Source organism: Oncorhynchus mykiss, chromosome 18 (assembly GCF_057628025.1).
Source record: "Oncorhynchus mykiss isolate SJ-2025 chromosome 18, ASM5762802v1, whole genome shotgun sequence".
Lineage (NCBI taxonomy): Eukaryota > Metazoa > Chordata > Actinopteri > Salmoniformes > Salmonidae > Oncorhynchus > Oncorhynchus mykiss.
In genome coordinates this window covers 23,057,514-23,074,808 of record NC_143039.1, presented here as the reverse complement: position 1 = coordinate 23,074,808, position 17,295 = coordinate 23,057,514, and the positions used below count along the sequence as shown (strand labels likewise).

The following is a 17,295-nucleotide window of genomic DNA, read 5'->3' as shown; positions in this document are numbered from 1 at the left end:
ATCAAAGCCCAAACCCCACATCACATGTCTGTTGTAACATCCAGCCGCCCTCGAACCAACCTGGCTCCTCCCAGCTGGCTTTTAATCTGTGTGTGTGTGTGAGTGTTTGTGGAATTACAGGGAGCTTTAGAGGCATCCCGTCCAGATTATCCAATCCAGCTAAAATCCAACCCGGTGTCAGATGGACAGTTGTGCAGGGACCCCAGCAGCACAGACAGAATGTAGGGTTTAGGGGGTGGAGGGTTTAAGGGGGGGCGATGTGGGGGTACAGGCATTGGATTAGGGGCAACACAAACAATGAGGAGCGTGTCCCACCTAAATTTGAATTGTTCAGAGGGAAGCAAGAAGCATATCTCGGTTTATATATGTCCTCTTAAACACTCAACGTCTATCTATCTATCTATCTATCTATCTATCTATCTATCGATCTATCTATCTATCAATTCAATTCAAGGGGCTTTATCGGCATGGGAAACATGCGTTAACATTGCCAAAGCACTTGAGGTAGATAATATACAAAAGTGAAATTAACAATAAAAATTAACAGTAAACATTACACATACAGAAATTTCAAAACAATAAAGACATTACAAACGTCATATTATACATATATATATATATATATATATATATATATATATATATATATATATACACAGTGTTGTAACAATGTACAAATGGTTAAAGAACACAAGGGAAAATAAATAAGCATAAATATGGGTTGTATTTACAATGGTGTTTGTTCTTCACTGGTTGCCCTTTTCTTGTGGCAACAGGTGACAAATCTTGCTGCTGTGATGGCACACTGTGGAATTTCCCCCAGTAGACATGGGAGTTTATCAAAATTGGATTTGTTTTCGAATTCTTTGTGGATCTGTGTAATCTGAGGGAAATATGTCTCTCTAATATGGTCATACATTGGGCAGGAGGTTAGGAAGTGCAGCTCAGTTTCCACCTCATTTTGTGGGCAGTGTGCACATAGCCTGTCTTCTCTTGAGAGCCAGGTCTGTCTACGGCGGCCTTTCTCAATAGCAAGGCTATGCTCACTAAGTCTGTACATAGTCAAAGCTTTCCTTAAGTTTGGGTCAGTCACAGTGGACAGGTATTCTGCCACTGTGTACTCTCTGTTTAGGGCCAAAGAGCATTCTAGTTTGCTCTGGTTTTTTGTTAATTCTTTCCAATGTGTCAAGTAATTATCTTTTTGTTTTCTCATGATTTGGTTGGGTCTAAATGTGCTGCTGTCCTGGGGCTCTGTGGGGTGTGTTTGTGTTTGTGAACAGAGCCCCAGGACCAGCTTGCTTAGGGGACTCTTCTCCAGGTTCATCTCGCTGTAGGTGATGGCTTTGTTATGGAAGGTTTGGGAATCGCTTCCTTTTAGGTGGTTGTACAATTTAACAGCTCTTTTCTGGATTTTGATAATTAGTGGGTATCGGCCTAATTCTGCTCTGCATGCATTATTTGGTGTTCTACGTTGTACACGGAGGATATTTTTGCAGAATTCTGTATGCAGAGTCTCAATTTGGTGATTGTCCCATTTTGTGAAGTCTTGGTTGGTGAGCAGACCCCAGACCTCACAACCGTAAAGGGCAATGGGCTCTATGACTGATTCAAGTATTTTTAGCCAGATCCTAATTGGTATGTTGATGTATGTATGTATGTTTCTTTTGATGGCATTGAATGCCCTTCTTGCCTTGCCTCTCAGATCGTTCACAGCTTTGTGGAAGTTACCTGTGGCGCTGATGTTTAGGCCAAGGTATGTATAGTTTTTTGTGTGCTCTAGGGCAACAGTGTCTAGATGGAGTTTGTATTTGTGGTCCTGGCGACTGGACCTTTTTTGGAACACCATTATTTTGGTCTTACTGAGATTTACTGTCAGGGCCCAGGTCTGACAGAATCTGTGCAGAAGATCTAGGTGCTGCTGTAGGCCCTCCTTGGTTGGTGACAGAAGCACCAGATCATCAGCAAACAGTAGACATTTGACTTCGGATTCTAGTAGGGTGAGGCCGGGTGCTGCAGACTTTTCTAGTGCCCGCGCCAATTCGCTGATATATATGTTGAAGAGGGTGGAGCTTAAGCTGCATCCCTGTCTCACCCCACGACCCTGTGTGAAGAAATGTGTGTGTTTTAACCGCACACTTGTTGTTTGTGTACATGGATTTTATAATGTTGTATGTTTTACCCCCAACACCACTTTCCATCAATTTGTATAGCAGACCCTCATGCCAAATTGAGTCAAAGGCTTTTTGAAATCAACAAAGCATGAGAAGACTTTGCCTTTGTTTTGGTTTGTTTGGTTGTCAATTAGGGTGTGCAGGGTGAATACATGGTCTGTTGTACCAATTTGACATTTGCTCAGTACATTGTTTTCGTTGAGGAAATGTATGAGTCTGCTGTTAATGATAATGCAGAGGATTTTCCCAAGGTTACTGTTGACGCATATTCCACGGTAGTTATTGGGGTCAAATTTGTCTCCACTTTTGTGGATTGGGGTGATCAGTCCTTCATTCCAAATATTGGGGAAGATGCCAGAGCTAAGGATGACGTTAAAGAGTTTTAGTATAGCCAATTGGAATTTGTTGTCTGTATATTTGATCATTTCATTAAGGATACCATCAACACCACAGGCCTTTTTGGGTTGGAGGGTTTTTATTTTGTCCTGTAACTCGTTCAAGGTAATTGGAGAATCCAGTGGGTTCTGGTAGTCTTTAATAGTTGATTCTAAGATTTGTATATGTATATGTTTTTGCTCTTTATTCTTTGTTATAGAGCCAAAAAGATTGGAGAAGTGGTTTACCCATACATCTCCATTTTGGATAGATAATTATTTGTGTTGTTGTTTGTTTAGTGTTTTCCAATTTTCCCAGAAGTGGTTCGATTCTATGGATTCTTCAATTACATTGAGCTGATTTCTGACAAGCCTTTCCTTCTTTTTCCGTAGTGTATTTCTGTATTGTTTTAGTGATTCACCATAGTGAAGACGTAGACTCAGGTTTTCCGGGTCTCTATGTTTTTGGTTGGACAGGTTTCTCAATTTCTTTCTTAGATTTTTGCACTCTTCATCAAACCATTTGTCATTGTTGTTCATTTTTTTCGGTTTTCTATTTGAGATTTTTAGATTTGATAGGGAAGCTGAGAGGTCAAATATACTGTTAACATTTTCTACTGCCAAGTTTACACCTTCACTATTGCAGTGAAACATTTTACCCAGGAAATTGTCTAGAAGGGATTGAATTTGCTGTTGCCTAATTGTTTTTTGGTAGGTTTCCAAACTGCATTCCTTCCATCTATAGCAGTTCTTAATGTTACTCAGTTCCTTTGGCTTTGATGCCTCTTGATTGGGTATTGCTCTGTTCAAGTAGACTGTGATTTTGCTGTGGTCTGATAGGGGTGTCAGTGGGCTGACTGTGAACGCTCTGAGAGACACTGGGTTGAGGTCAGTGATAAAGTAGTCTACAGTACTACTGCCAAGAGATGAGCTATAGGTGTACCTACCATAGGAGTCCCCTCGAAGCCTACCATTGACTATGTACATACCCAGTGTGCGACAGAGCTGCAGGAGTTGTGACCCGTTTTTGTTTGTTATGTTGTCATAGTTGTGCCTAGGGGGGCATATGTGGGAGGGAATGCTGTCACCTGCAGGCAGGTGTTTGTCCCCCTGTGTGCTGAGGGTGTCAGGTTCTTGTCCGGTTCTGGCATTTAGGTCGCCACAGACTAGTACATGTCCCTGGGCCTGGAAATGATTGATTTCCCCCTCCAGGATGGAGAAGCTGTCTTCATTAAAGTATGGGGATTCTAGTGGGGGGATATAGGTAGCACACAGGAGGACATTTTTCTCTGTTAAGATAATTTCCTTTTGAATTTCTAGCCAAATCTATCTATCTATCTATCTATCTATCTATCTATCCCCCCAAAAACACAGAATGATCCCCGCAGCCGCCCTACCGCCCCGCCTGTCGATTGGCCCATGGGAGAATACCACAAATAGAGCATTAAATTTGCTCCACATTGAATCACAAGAGGCTGAGAGAGGCACAGTGTCACAGGGAATCTGCTTTATATTCAAATAACGCTGTTGGCTCTCCTTCAAAACCAAGAGTACATGGTGGAAGCCCCACAGACACAGACTTTAACTTTTTGAACCGTTTTTCCTCAAGTTATTACCATGTAAGGCCTTGTCCCCATAGTTTTAGACAGCGTCCTCTCCTTGTCTCCTTCCCTTAGGGCCCACTGATCTGAAAGGACTTGATAGGTGAAAGTGATATTGTGGAACTGGAAAACCTGTCCCAGTCGTTGCACCTATCAGTACTCATGAAAGAAAGGAAATAAGGAAATAAATACATTTGAGAGTATTGGGGCGTGGCCAATGTATTCCTCCATATCCCAAGGCAGTCACAGTGCATGTTTTGCAACAAACATATACAAACCCCTATAGCATCCACACATACTAGTTATGCACTTGAGATGGCAAGGATATTTACATCTCAAGTCCATGCAAAAGGTCCAGAGTGAGTCTTGTAGAAGACCTCTTTACCTAGTAGTATTCATATGGTCAGGCAGTATACAGTATCTTACCGGTTCAGATGAAGGGAAAGTTCCAGAGGAGGAGATGGAGGTTCAGTTTGGGACCAGACAAACATGGAGGGCAACGGACACTCTGAGGTATGGGCTGGCTGGCCTGCTTCTATATGTAAACTTTCCCTCATAGCCTCCAGCAAGGTGACCAGCCCAGTCCAGCCCAACCCAGACTAGCCCTCGTGGGAGAAGCACCCTCCCCATAGCCACCCCAGTCCCCTGTCAGGTACAGGCAGGCCTGATGGAGGCAGAAGGGCGTGAAGGAGAGAGGGAGCGAGGGAGAGAGGGATCAGGAGGAACAGCCGATCCCGCTAGTGATTGTTGACGTGGTGACTGAAGGAGGCGGGGCTGACCTCACTGAGGTACCAAATAACGAGTGTTGTGTGAGTGTGTGTGTGTGTGTGTGTGTGTGTGTGTGTGTGTGTGTGTGTGTGTGTGTGTGTGTGTGTGCGTGTGTGTGTGCGTGTGCGTGTGCGTTTGCGTGTGTGTGTGTTTCACGAAGGGACTTTTGTGGAAGTGATTATCTAAGCACTTCCCCTGACCCAATGAACATTTTATATCAATACTTTTTATGCAACCAACTGACGTATCCTGGGCTGCATGTCATTATTGATTGCGGAGAAGCCACAAGCCACATGCCCTTGGTCCCATGCATTGTCTACAGTACCTAACAAACAGACACTGAATAAGATTTGTCTTACAACACACTTTACAGACAGGCAGAATGGTGCTTTAACAAGTTTAACAAGAGCCCAGTTTTTCTAAAGTTATCTGGATTTTGCCTATCGGATAGGATTAAATGCATAGAAATAGAATGAATAGGACGGACGTATCATTGACTTGAATGTGGACTCCCGCTCTATTCATTCTGTTTCTAGGCATTTTATATTTCTGTGCATCGCTTTTGAAAAACTGGGCCCTGATGTCCGGTTTTGATCATAGAATAGAGTCGTGTAATCTTTGACCATCTTTTCATCCCAATGACCAGCATTATACACCCGTGGGGATAAGAGTGCACGGCACTTCTTTCTGTCTCAGGCAAAACAACAGACCTCCTCTGCCGGGCTGCTTCCTCTCCCCTCCCCTTCTAAAAGCCTCCCCTTCCCCTCTGTGCCCCCACAGCCCCATAATCCACACCAACAATCCCAGCCCCTAATGGAAAATATGGCCTGACCCTCTCCACTGATGTGGTCAATGCAGCCAGTAATGGGTCCACATTGCCTTGCAGCTAAAACCAATAATGAATGGGGTGAAATGGAACTTTAACCGTGTTGGTCTGTCTCTTGTGTCACGTGTCGTATGTGGTCTTCCTTTAGTAATGCCAGCGTCCATATATACAGAGGAATGGTCCTTTCAACTTCTAATCAAACGCAACATTCACTGACGCTATTCACCTCCTCAACAGATTGTTGTTTTTGCGACGTCATTTCTCAACGCGCGATTTGTAGATTTGTCAGTGTTCTATAAGTCATTATAAACAGGGTGGTTTGAGCCCTGAATGCTGATTGGCTGACAGCCGTGGTATATCAGACAGTATACCACTGGTATGATAAACCATTTATTTTTAATGCTCTAATTACGTTGGTAACCCATTTATAACAGCAATAAGGCACCTCAGGGGTTTGTGGTAAATGGCCAATATACCACGACTAAGACCAGCCCTTAGCCGTGATATATTGGCTATATACCACACACCCCTTGGGTGTAGTTGCTTAAATAACATATCCTATACAGTACAAGTTACACTAATCAAATCAAATGACCACATTGATGGAAAATCCATCCATGGTTAGAATTAGTGATGATATCAGACATGTGGGTTATACGGTTTAGTGCTATGTGATGACATCAGACATGTAGGTCAGGACAGAGACTATAACCAGCCAGAGTACAGCACCACCATGAATACAGGACAGGGATTATAACCAGCCAGAGTACTGCATCACCATGGATATAGGACAGAGATTATAACCAGCCAGAGTACTGCACCACCATGGATACAGGACAACAGGACAGAGATTATAACCAGCCAGAGTACTGCACCACCATGGATACAGGACAGGGATTATAACCAGCCAGAGTACTGCATCACCATGGATATAGGACAGAGATTATAACCAGCCAGAGTACTGCACCACCATGGATACAGGACAGAGATTATAACCAGCCAGAGTACTGCACCACCATGGATATAGGACAGAGATTATAACCAGCGAGAGTACTGCATCACCATGGATATAGGACAGAGATTATGCCCAGCCAAAGTACCGCACCACCATGGATATAGGACAGAGATTATAACCAGCCAGAGTACTGCACCACCATGGATATAGGACAGAGATTATAACCAGCCAGAGTACTGCACCACCATGGATACAGGACAACAGGACAGAGATTATAACCAGCCAGAGTACCGCAGCACCATCGATACAGGACAGGGATTATAACCAGCCAGAGTACTGCACCACCATGGATACAGGACAGAGATTATAACCAGCCAGAGTACTGCACCACCATGGATACAGGACAGAGATTATAACCAGCCAGAGTACTGCACCACCATGGATACAGGACAGAGATTATAACCAGCCAGAGTACTGCACCACCATGGATACAGAACAGAGATTATAACCAGCCAGAGTACTGCACCACCATGGATATAGGACAGAGATTATAACCAGCCAGAATACTGCAACACCATGGATACAGGACAGAGATTATAACCAGCCAGAGTACTGCACCACCATGGATACAGGACAGAGATTATAACCAGCCAGAGTACTGCACCACCATGGATACAGGACAACAGGACAGAGATTATAACCAGCCAGAGTACTGCGGGGTGCAGCTAGTGGAAGCACTAGTGGTAGTCTGTAATATCTGTCTCTTCCATTAAGGATCTGCAGAGGGCACAGAAGAGAGAGGGGACTTTGTCTCCCTTTTTGTTTAGATTGATAAAGCTACATGTACCATGCTCTAGGGTCTCTCTCTCTGTGTTCTACTCTCTCCTTTTCCTCCTCTCTCGCTTTTTTCTCCTCCCTCTCTCTCTTCGACTGTCTTCTCGTAGGGTATCTGAAGCATACATCACTTGTTTTGAGATGATTAATGACTGTGTACATTTTGCTGGTAGTTGAGGGAGATGTGTGTGTGTGTATGTGTGCCTGTTTATACTTGCACTGTTGCTCCTGGGGTCAATAGAAACACTTTGTCTAATACTGCCGACACATGAGTGTGATATAAATTGAACTTGACCACGTCAGTTGAACTGGCACCCGGAGCATCTCACCCACATGTACAGAGGGAGGTGGCATGTTCTCCCTCGTAGGTCTTCAATCTCATAGCTTGGTGACCGGGACGACTATACAAACACTGTAGAATACATCACAGAAGGGCCCAAGTAAGAGGCTTCTAATCACATTGTATGTATCACCATTCACCACCCACTTGTGTGGGTGGCACGGTGAGCACTTAAAGCTTGGAGACTGGGACACATTTTTATCCCTGACAAGTAGGCTACAGACCACACACACAGACACCAAATGCACAAGAAATGACACACAAATGCCTGCACTTGCACACTCCTGCACTGACTGGCTGTAAGCTAAAGCTGCCAGTGTGGCAGAGCTAGTTGTGGTGACAAAGGACACAAGATACCCAGGGTGTCAGAGGGAGAGTGGCCTTAGCCCCACATGTGTGTGTGTGTGTGTGTGTGCGTGTGTGCGTGTGTGCGTGTGTGCGTGTGTGTGTGTGTTGACAGTGGCACATCAAGCATTACAGAGGCGAGAGGCAAAGAAAGTCACCAGACCCTCAGAGATGGCCCTTTGCAACCCTGGCACTACACATTAAACTCTGCAGCAGCTTGGTTGTAGGCCTCGGGTGTAGGCCTATGGACTGCACTGGGCGTCTTTAGTTAAGCATAGACTTAATGTGCTTTTAATAGAAAAAAAAACTAAAGAGGCGAGGGTAGGGCAGGGGAGGGAGGGCAGGGGAGGGGTAAGGAGGGACTTACCACAGACAAGCTGGACCACTGGGATCAGGACATGGGCAGTGGTTGTGTTTGGAGGAGGGGGAGCTAGGTGGCTGACAGACTGGTTCAGATCATCAGCTCCAGCAGGACCAGCATCAACCCATTCTAGAGAGAGGAGGAAAACATAAGAACCATTAAGAATACATTTCAAACTGTTACCACTTTTTTCTTTATTACAGAAAAATGTGAATATTCATGACTGAAACGCAGTACTGTAAAATAAATCATTTCAGCCCACATGAAAAAATGCTTCAGTTTACTAGTACTTACTACATAATTTTGTAGTAAACTGTAGTATTGTCACGTTCTGACCTCTATTTCTGTTGTTTTGTATTTATTTAGTATGGTCAGGGCGTGAGTTGGGTGGGCAGTCTATGTTTGTTTTTCTATGTTTTGGGGCATTTCTATGTTTTCGGCCTAGTATGGTTCTCAATCAGAGGCAGGTGTCAATAGTTGTCTCTGATTGAGAATCATACTTAGGTAGCCTGGGTTTCACTGTGTGTTTGTGGGTGATTGTTCCTGTCTTTGTACCAGATAGGGCTGTTTTGAGTTCTCACGTTTCTTGTTTTCGTTAGTTTGTTCATGTATAGTGTCTTCATTAAAATACAATGAACAACCACCACGCTGCGTTTTGGTCCGCCTCAACTTCACAACAAGAGAATCGTTACAAGTATACTGTAGAATACTATACCACACACTGAAGTATGCCTCGATCATGTGTAGTATTACTATATCATGTTGTAGTACATCGTAGAATACTATAGTAAATACTACAGTATACTATATTCAGCAAAATCACTACAGTAAATACTACAGTAACTACAGTACCACATTTGCATACAGTATAACCTGCCCATTCCCCTCCCCATGTCTCAATTTGTGCCAACCATAAGTAAGAAACCTACATGCCAAGAATAGACCATATATAGTGTTTCTTACAGGTTATAGAAAAGAGCAGAAGTGATGAACTATCCGTTCAGAACCACTCCTACCTACCTACAGGTTATGGAACATCTAATATTTTAGTATTTCTGCAGTAGGTGAAAGCCTCCACTTCTAGGTCAAATATAATAAAACTGGGGCCCGGAATCGGCTCTAGCATTTCTAACATATTGGCCCATATTTTTCCTTGAGGCCCCCATGAAGGCCCATTTTTTTTCTTTTTCTTGAGGCCCCTCAACGGCCCATTTTATTCCTTGAGGACCCCTATATTATTCAGATAAAGATAATTTTGCACAACAAACCCAAGTTAGACAGGCCCAATGGGCTAAAACTGGACCAGCCCATCTGGCATTTGCCCGAAATGCCAGATGGTCAGTCCGTCCCTGGCTAAAAGGCAGAACAAACACCATACAGTATGTGGACCTACACCATTAGTGTATGCTTAAATGGCTTTCATCATTAGTAAACCCAACAAAAACTCAAATTAGTAGCATTCTCTTCTGCTGCTGAAAATAACAGCCTCCTTATATTGTGTGAAAAGGTGTATGCGTGTATTTGTGTGTGTGTGTGTGTGTGTGTGTGTGTGTGTGTGTGTGTGTGTGTGTGCGTGCGTGCGTGTGTGTGGGTGTGTGTGTGTGTGTGTGTGTGTGTGTGTGTGTGTGTGTGTGTGTGTGTGTGTGGGTGTGTGTGTGTGTGTGTGTGTGTGTGCGTGCGTGTGTGTGTGTGTGTGTTGATTATCAGCCTAATGGGTAATGTCAGAAGATCATGCTGTTCTTACCAAAGAGGGGTCCAGGAAATCTCCTTGCTGTTCTCCTCCATGTCATGGGACCCTGTCTTATCCCACATTCCAGAATAACATGGAAGATTCCACCTCTCCACTTCTGATCCACCCGGAGACTAGAGAAAGAGTCAAACATTTGCAGGCCGGGGTTAAATGTGAGTTTTGATTGAACATTGATTATCTCAATCAACCGCTTTTCCATGATTATTTCTGATTTCCCCTGTTGGACCCCCTGTTGGACCCCCTGTTGGACCCCCTATTGGACCCCCTATTGGACCCCCTGTTGCCGCTGAAACGCTTTAGATAGAATTGACCATAATATAGATGATGACATTGTCTCTAGATCTTGATTAGATAGTCGGCTAGACAGTGGGATGTCAGCGGATGTCGTCAACATCAATGGCACGTAGCGCAATGATAACCTGCCACTCTGAGGGTGGTTTAGGACAAGTCGTATGTGTTCAATGTGCTTGGCCTGCAAAAGGAAAGGAGTAATTTTACCGCTGTGGCTGCTGTTTCAACAGGATAACAGTGCCCTCTGTTGGTCGCTGTGTTCAAATACAACTCACTGTTGGACTGAGGACAGAAATGCTCTGAATGCAATATGCTATTACATCAGAACGCTTCTTAGCAAAGCCTACCACGATGAATCAGACTGTTTCATATTTTATGACTTCTAAAAGGAATTCCTGTGCTGTCTTCTGCCCCTTCCCACTTTCTCCACCTTAAAGGGGCAATCTGCAGTTGCTACATACAGTTGAAGTCAGAAGTTTACATACACTTCGGTTGGAGTCATTAAAACTTGTTTTTCAACCACTCCACAAACGTTTTTGTTAATGAACTGTAGTTTTGGCAAGTCGGTTAGGACATCTACTTCGTGCATGACACAACTAATCTTTCCAACAATTGTTTACAGACAGATTATTTCACTTATAATTCCCTGTATCACAATTCCAGTGGGTCAGAAGTTCACATACACTAAATTGACTGTGCCTTTAAACAGCTTGGAAAAGTCCAGAAAATGATGGCATTAGAAGCTTCTGATAGGCTAATTGACATCATTTGAGTCAATTGGAGGTGTACCTGTGGATGTATTTCAAAGCCTACCTTCAAACTCAGTGCCTCTTTGCTTGACATCATGGGAAAATCAAAAGAAATCAGCCAAGAAAAATAATTGTAGACCTCCACAAGTCCGGTTCATCCTTGGGAGCAATTTCCAAACGACTGAAGGTACCACGTTCATCTGTACAAACAATAGTACACAAGTATAAACACCATGGGACCACGCAGCCATCATACCGCTCAGGAAGGAGACGCATTCTGTCTCCTAGAGATGAACGTACTTTGGTGCGAAAAGTGCAAATCAATCCCAGAACAACAGCAAAGGACCTTGTGAAGATGCTGGAGGAAACAGGTACAAAAGTATCTATATCTACAGTAAAACGAGTCCTATATCTACATAACCTGAAAGGTCGCTCAGCAAGGAAGAAGCCACTTCTTCAAAACCGCCATAAAAAAAGCCAGACCAAGGTTTGCAACTACACATGGGGATCGTACTCCTCTGGTCTCATGAAACAAAAATAGAACTGTTTGGTCATAATGACCATCATTATGCTTGGAGGAAAAAGGGGGATGCTTGCAAGCCGAAGAACACCATCCCAACCACGAAGCACGGGGTGACAGCATCATGTTGTGGGGGTGCTTTGGAGCAGGAGGGACTGGTGCACTTCACAAAATAGATGGCATCATGAGGAAAGAAAATTATATGGATATATTGAAGCAACATCTCAAGCGTCAGTCAGGGAGTTAAAGCTTGGTCGCAAATGGGTCTTCCAAATGGACAATGACCCCAAGCATACTTCCAAAGTTGTGGCAAAATGGCTTAAGGAGAACAAAGTCATGGTATTGGAGTGGCCATCACAAAGCCCTGACCTCAATCCTATAGAAAATTTGTGGGCAGAACTGAAAAAGCGTGTGCGAGCATGGAGTCCTACAAACCTGACTCAGTTACACCAGCTCTGTCAGGAGGAATGGTCCAAAATTCACCAAACCTATTGTGGGAAGCTTGTGGAAGGCTAGCCGACACGTTTGCCCCAAGTTAAACAATTTAAAGGCAATGCTACCAAATACTAATTGAGTGTTCTGACCCACTGGGAATGTGATGAAAGAAATAAAAGCTGAAATAAATCATTCTCTCAACTATTATTCTGACATTTCACATTCTTAAAATAAAGTGGTGATCCTAACTGACCTTTGACTAGGATTAAATGTCAGAAATGGTGAAAAACTGAGTTTAAATGTATTTGGCTAAGGTGTATGTAAACTTCTGACTTCAACTGTACATTTTTGGACATAGAAATGTATGATATGTACCCATTGATTGTTGAATAACATAACTTATAGATTCCCTATGAGCTCAGTTCAACTACCGTACTCCATCAGAACCCCAAAATATCAACTTGTTTTACTCCAATGTTTGTAAACATTGTACTTGTAAACAAACAGTGCATAGCCTCAAAACATGCTTATAACTATAATGTTGACATCTTGGTTGGTCGATCCTTGCATCTATATCTCTGTCTATGAATTTGAAAGTGGTAACATTTCTCCAGGCACATCCCTCAGCCTTTTACCAAACATAAGTGGAGGAAACGCTTTATTATTTCAACTGTGGATTGCCCCTTTAAAGTAATCATCTACCTCTTTATTTCATCCCTCCATTTTCTCCCTCTTTCAACCTCTTGCTGAGAGAAATATCACTGCTCTCTAATTGTACGTTGCTTTGACATCAACACCGTAAAGGCCACTAGTAAGAGTATATTAGTGATGAAAAAAAAACATGTTGGTTTAAGTACTGAAATTATGGCTGTTAGTATGTGTAACTTTACCCTGTGAACCACACAGTCATAAGGGCTGCAGTATAACTTGACACTGTTTAACTTCCAGGGCTTTCTGACAACAACAGTCACAAGGGCTGCGGTATCAACCAAAATGCGATGCTTTGAAATGAGACTGAGTTCCATAAGACTAAATAGTATGCATAACATGATTTCCATGTCAGTCTGAGGCGAATGCCCTGTTCCGGTCTACTCAGCTAATTCTATAATACAGGCAGAAATACAACAGCTCAAAGAGAGTACTGAGATGTCTGCCTTCGTCTCTGATCCTATTCTACATCTATAGGTGTGTATAGTTAATATGTACTGTAGCTAACCTGGAAGTGCAGATGGTTTGCACAAGGTTGTTTCAACAACAGCTTTGCCATGTGCGTGTCAACCGAGACGGCCAGACAATCCATTCTCTCCAGAAATGCTTGTGTACCAAACAGGGACAGACAATGCTTGCATAGACACATGACAAAACAGCATCACGGGTTGGATGAAGACAAATGATATTTTACACATCCTCGTCCCCTGAGTATTCTGTGCTTCGTACTCATCTTTACGCCCTCCTTCCCAAAGAGAGAGCGATCAGGGAGAGTGGCTCGGCTTACTGTAAGACGCTGCAGTGACAATCATCAGTTGCTCTTTCAACTCCGTGTGCTGCACCTGCAGACGATTAGGAGGAAATGTGTCTAAAGGAAACAGTGAGCTCACAGTGAGCCGTCTATAATCCTCCCGTCAACATCATAAAACTGACTAATGGTTGTCAAACCAGGTTATGGAGGGAAGGAGGGAGAGAGAGAGAGAGAGAGAGAGAGAGAGAGAGAGATAGAGAGAGAGAGAGAAAGAAAGAAAGAAAGAAAGAAAGAAAGAAAGAAAGAAAGAAAGAAAGAAAGAAAGAAAGAAAGAAAGAAAGAAAGAAAGAAAGAAAGAAAGAAAAAGAGAGAGATCGAGAGATGACAAAGAGAGAGGAAGAGAGAGAAGGACAAACAGAGAGAGATAGAGAGAGAGATTGTTTTTCTCTGAGACAAAAATATCTCTATTTCCCAGGCCATAACTCTCCTCTGTGTGGCCAGTGAACAGAGAGAGGACTCAGGTTTCTCTCTCAGGCCTGAGTATCACTTACACTACATCCTGTTATGAGTTATGGTGCAAATGGGTGCAGGAGGACTTAGAATAGAATACAACCTAATGAGCCTATTGAACACAGAGGTGTGGTAATGAGAAGCTATGGTATCATCCCTAACGTCCATCAATGGGTAAGTAAAGTCCTTCCTTCCTTATTGTTGACAGGACAATACACATTTACACAAGAAGGTGCTAGCACGCACACACACAACCACTTACACGTCAGATCTGTCAAAATGTCCTCCAATTTCCATACGGCTGTGTATTCTGTTCCATTTGGGGCCCTGAGTTCTATAAGCCATCATCATCAGTTTTCCTCCTTACACCTGATGAAAACAGCTCATGTCAGCTCCTTGTTGTAGAGCCATATGGGAGTAAATGGAACTGCCAAAACCCTGAGGCATGTACACAGCAGGTCTGTTTCAGAGCTGCAGTACTATGGATGCATAGAGCAGATACTGAACATAGATTACAACATGATACGGCTCCACTGCTAACACCTGCACACTTCAGAGAGTTATTATGATAATTGAACTACTCTTACGATTTCAATAAATGTCACATTATTGAGCTGCATTTCCCACACTCGTTAAAAAACATGAATCCATCCTATTGAGAGGTTGACAATGGACCAATAAGACACAGTACTGCCTGAATGGCAGGTTCTGGATCTTGAATGTCTTTTGAACTCTGCTGTCCTACTGTGCAGACAGAGGGTAACTGAGAAGTCAAGGATACAACGTTAACAGCACTATTGGCGAACCGTTTCGTCTCTCCACTTTTCAAGCCATATACACCGCATCCTTGTGTTCTTACTCCAAACAACAGTCGTTGGACTGTTAACAAAGACATGTGAAGCTTGTAAGGGGGAAAAATGTCCACATTTATTTGACTCTGTTTGTTTCTAGTACAGGTAGCTATGCATCTAATAAAACAAGATGCCATGAGAATATTTGTACAATCACCACCAGTTGATATATGTTTGAAATTAGTCAAGATGACCCCAACAAACCGGTATCACATGCAGGTCACAGTAGTTACAATGTGCCGGTTCTAACTGGCTAGTAAAAGCACAGTCGTATGTATACAGAACAATATTTATTTGAGGGACTACATCAACACACTCAGCCCTCCCTCCTAACTAGATTCAAAACAGGAAGTCCAATCAGACAGAGCACACCCTGTCCATCCTCAGTACCAGTCAGCATGCCTTCCCTCTAAACCCTGTTTACAGAAGGGAATGCAGTGAGGCCATGACTTTGATTCAATTTAGCAGGTAATTACACTATCTGGTAAGGCAATTATCCTGTGTGCAACATAATTCCATTTGCTAGCTAATGGTGCTCCCACAACCTCCACAGTACAGGAGACAATGCATTTCTAAGAGGGGAAGTAGGGATACTGTTTTGTACCTACTGTTGGAGCATCTGTGGGCTAATTAGGTCAAAGCCTATGAAAACAACAGCCTAAAAGAACAACAAAACACGTGTCAGCCTGGTACAAACAACCACCACTGCATCCGAGCATGAATTTACTTTTTATTTTAAACTTTCAAATGAGGTGAGACGGCCATGCCCAGAGAGCAGGATACCCATGTTTCAAAGACCAAAAAAGAGGAGAGAGATAAGGGACCTCTTTTAGACTGAGCTTAGTCTGGGTAGATGAAATCCATGTGGCCTTGCTGGCTGATTTTAATCCCCTGCTTCATTCTCTCCCTCCCTGCCTCCCTCTGAGCAGACTCACCAGAGCCATGGTCTGCATGGAGGAAGAAGGGCCCGGCAAGCAGGCGTCTTTGAACAGCAGCCAAGGAGGAAAAAGGGAAGAGAGCTTCTCAGGATCACTGGGCTGTATGCAATGCCAACTGTCTTGAATATCTCTGACCTGAGATTGATTAGAAAACTGCAATATGGTGTAAACTTATCCAGGGTCGTAATTCATCAGACGTCGGAAATTAGAGGAAGCTAGATAAAGTCCCATTCTGAATACGAAAGAGTGGTGCTTACCTTGACCTGGGAGAGGGAGGGATGGAGAGATGAGGAGAGTCAAAGGGATGGAGAGTGGAGGGTCCAGGCAGGGAAGGGGTCTGGGTAGGTCCCAATGGGGTAGTCCAGGAGAGGGAACGAGAGAGGAGTAGAGAGGAGAGGAAGGACAGGGAACAGGGAGACAGGGAGGTGAAACATAAACGCTACTCTCTCCCTTTCTCTCTCTCACACACACACCCAAACACACACTCACACAGCCTACAGACAGGAACTAACACACGCAGTTACTCCCAGGATGGGAGAGAAAGTGTCTTTACCCATCCACAGACACTCAAACACAGAGAACAAGAGTAAGACCCGGCCCACTCTCTCCTACTGGCCCAATGAGAGGCAGCTGTAAAACTGCACGACCCAATGAGAGACGTTGAAGGCAGGGCCAATAAGTGCAATGACTCATCCAGCCAATCATAGAAATTGCCTTTGGACTCTTAGAAACTCCCTCTCTCTTAGTGACAGATTTAGGAAGGTGCACTTAGCCTGTGTGAGTGATTTAAGACCCTGACCTGGGACACATTAGAGTGATTAGATTCTGATGCACCTAAACCAGTGTGATAACACAATAGGCAGCATGCTCCCAACACTACAACACTAGCTGAGATCCAGTCAGGTGCTGTACTGCATGCTACAGTCATTCTCATGTACGGCTACCCTCTTAAAGGAGGTTACGCATGACATGTTGCATTATTTCTGAAAACAGAACACACGCAGTAGTGCACACACAGACACACACACAGGAATACACGTGCATACACACGTACAGAGTTGATTGTTAAAGAGGGAGGAGAGGTGAAACCTCTGATTCAGCAGTATTTCAGCCCTCTAATAAAACACAGCTGACAGGCTGTGCTGTAGAGGATGTACCTCCTCTATACTGGACAGGAGATGGCTATAAAAGATTCATAGAAAATGGGAGGGGAAAGA

The 17,295-nt window shown here is 43.6% G+C and overlaps 1 protein-coding gene across 24 annotated transcripts in view; it reads right to left on the bottom strand.

Moving 5' to 3' along the window:
* LOC110495446 (poly(rC)-binding protein 3) overlaps positions 1–16,653 on the bottom strand; it is a 34,293-nt gene extending 17,640 nt beyond the window's left edge. For 9 of the 24 annotated variants that reach the window (XR_016488319.1, XR_016488323.1, XR_016488327.1 and 6 more), the window contains exons 1-3: positions 16,336–16,620; positions 10,320–10,438; positions 8,582–8,704 (exon numbers count right to left, since the gene is read on the bottom strand). The gene's annotated coding sequence lies outside the window, so the exon portion shown is untranslated. Of the gene's footprint in view, positions 1–8,581; positions 8,705–10,319; positions 10,439–16,075; positions 16,232–16,335 lie in introns of those variants that run through there. The other 15 variants (XR_016488321.1, XM_090207844.1, XM_090207856.1 and 12 more) reach the window with 6 other exon arrangements.
* Positions 16,654–17,295: the final 642 nt, after the last annotated feature.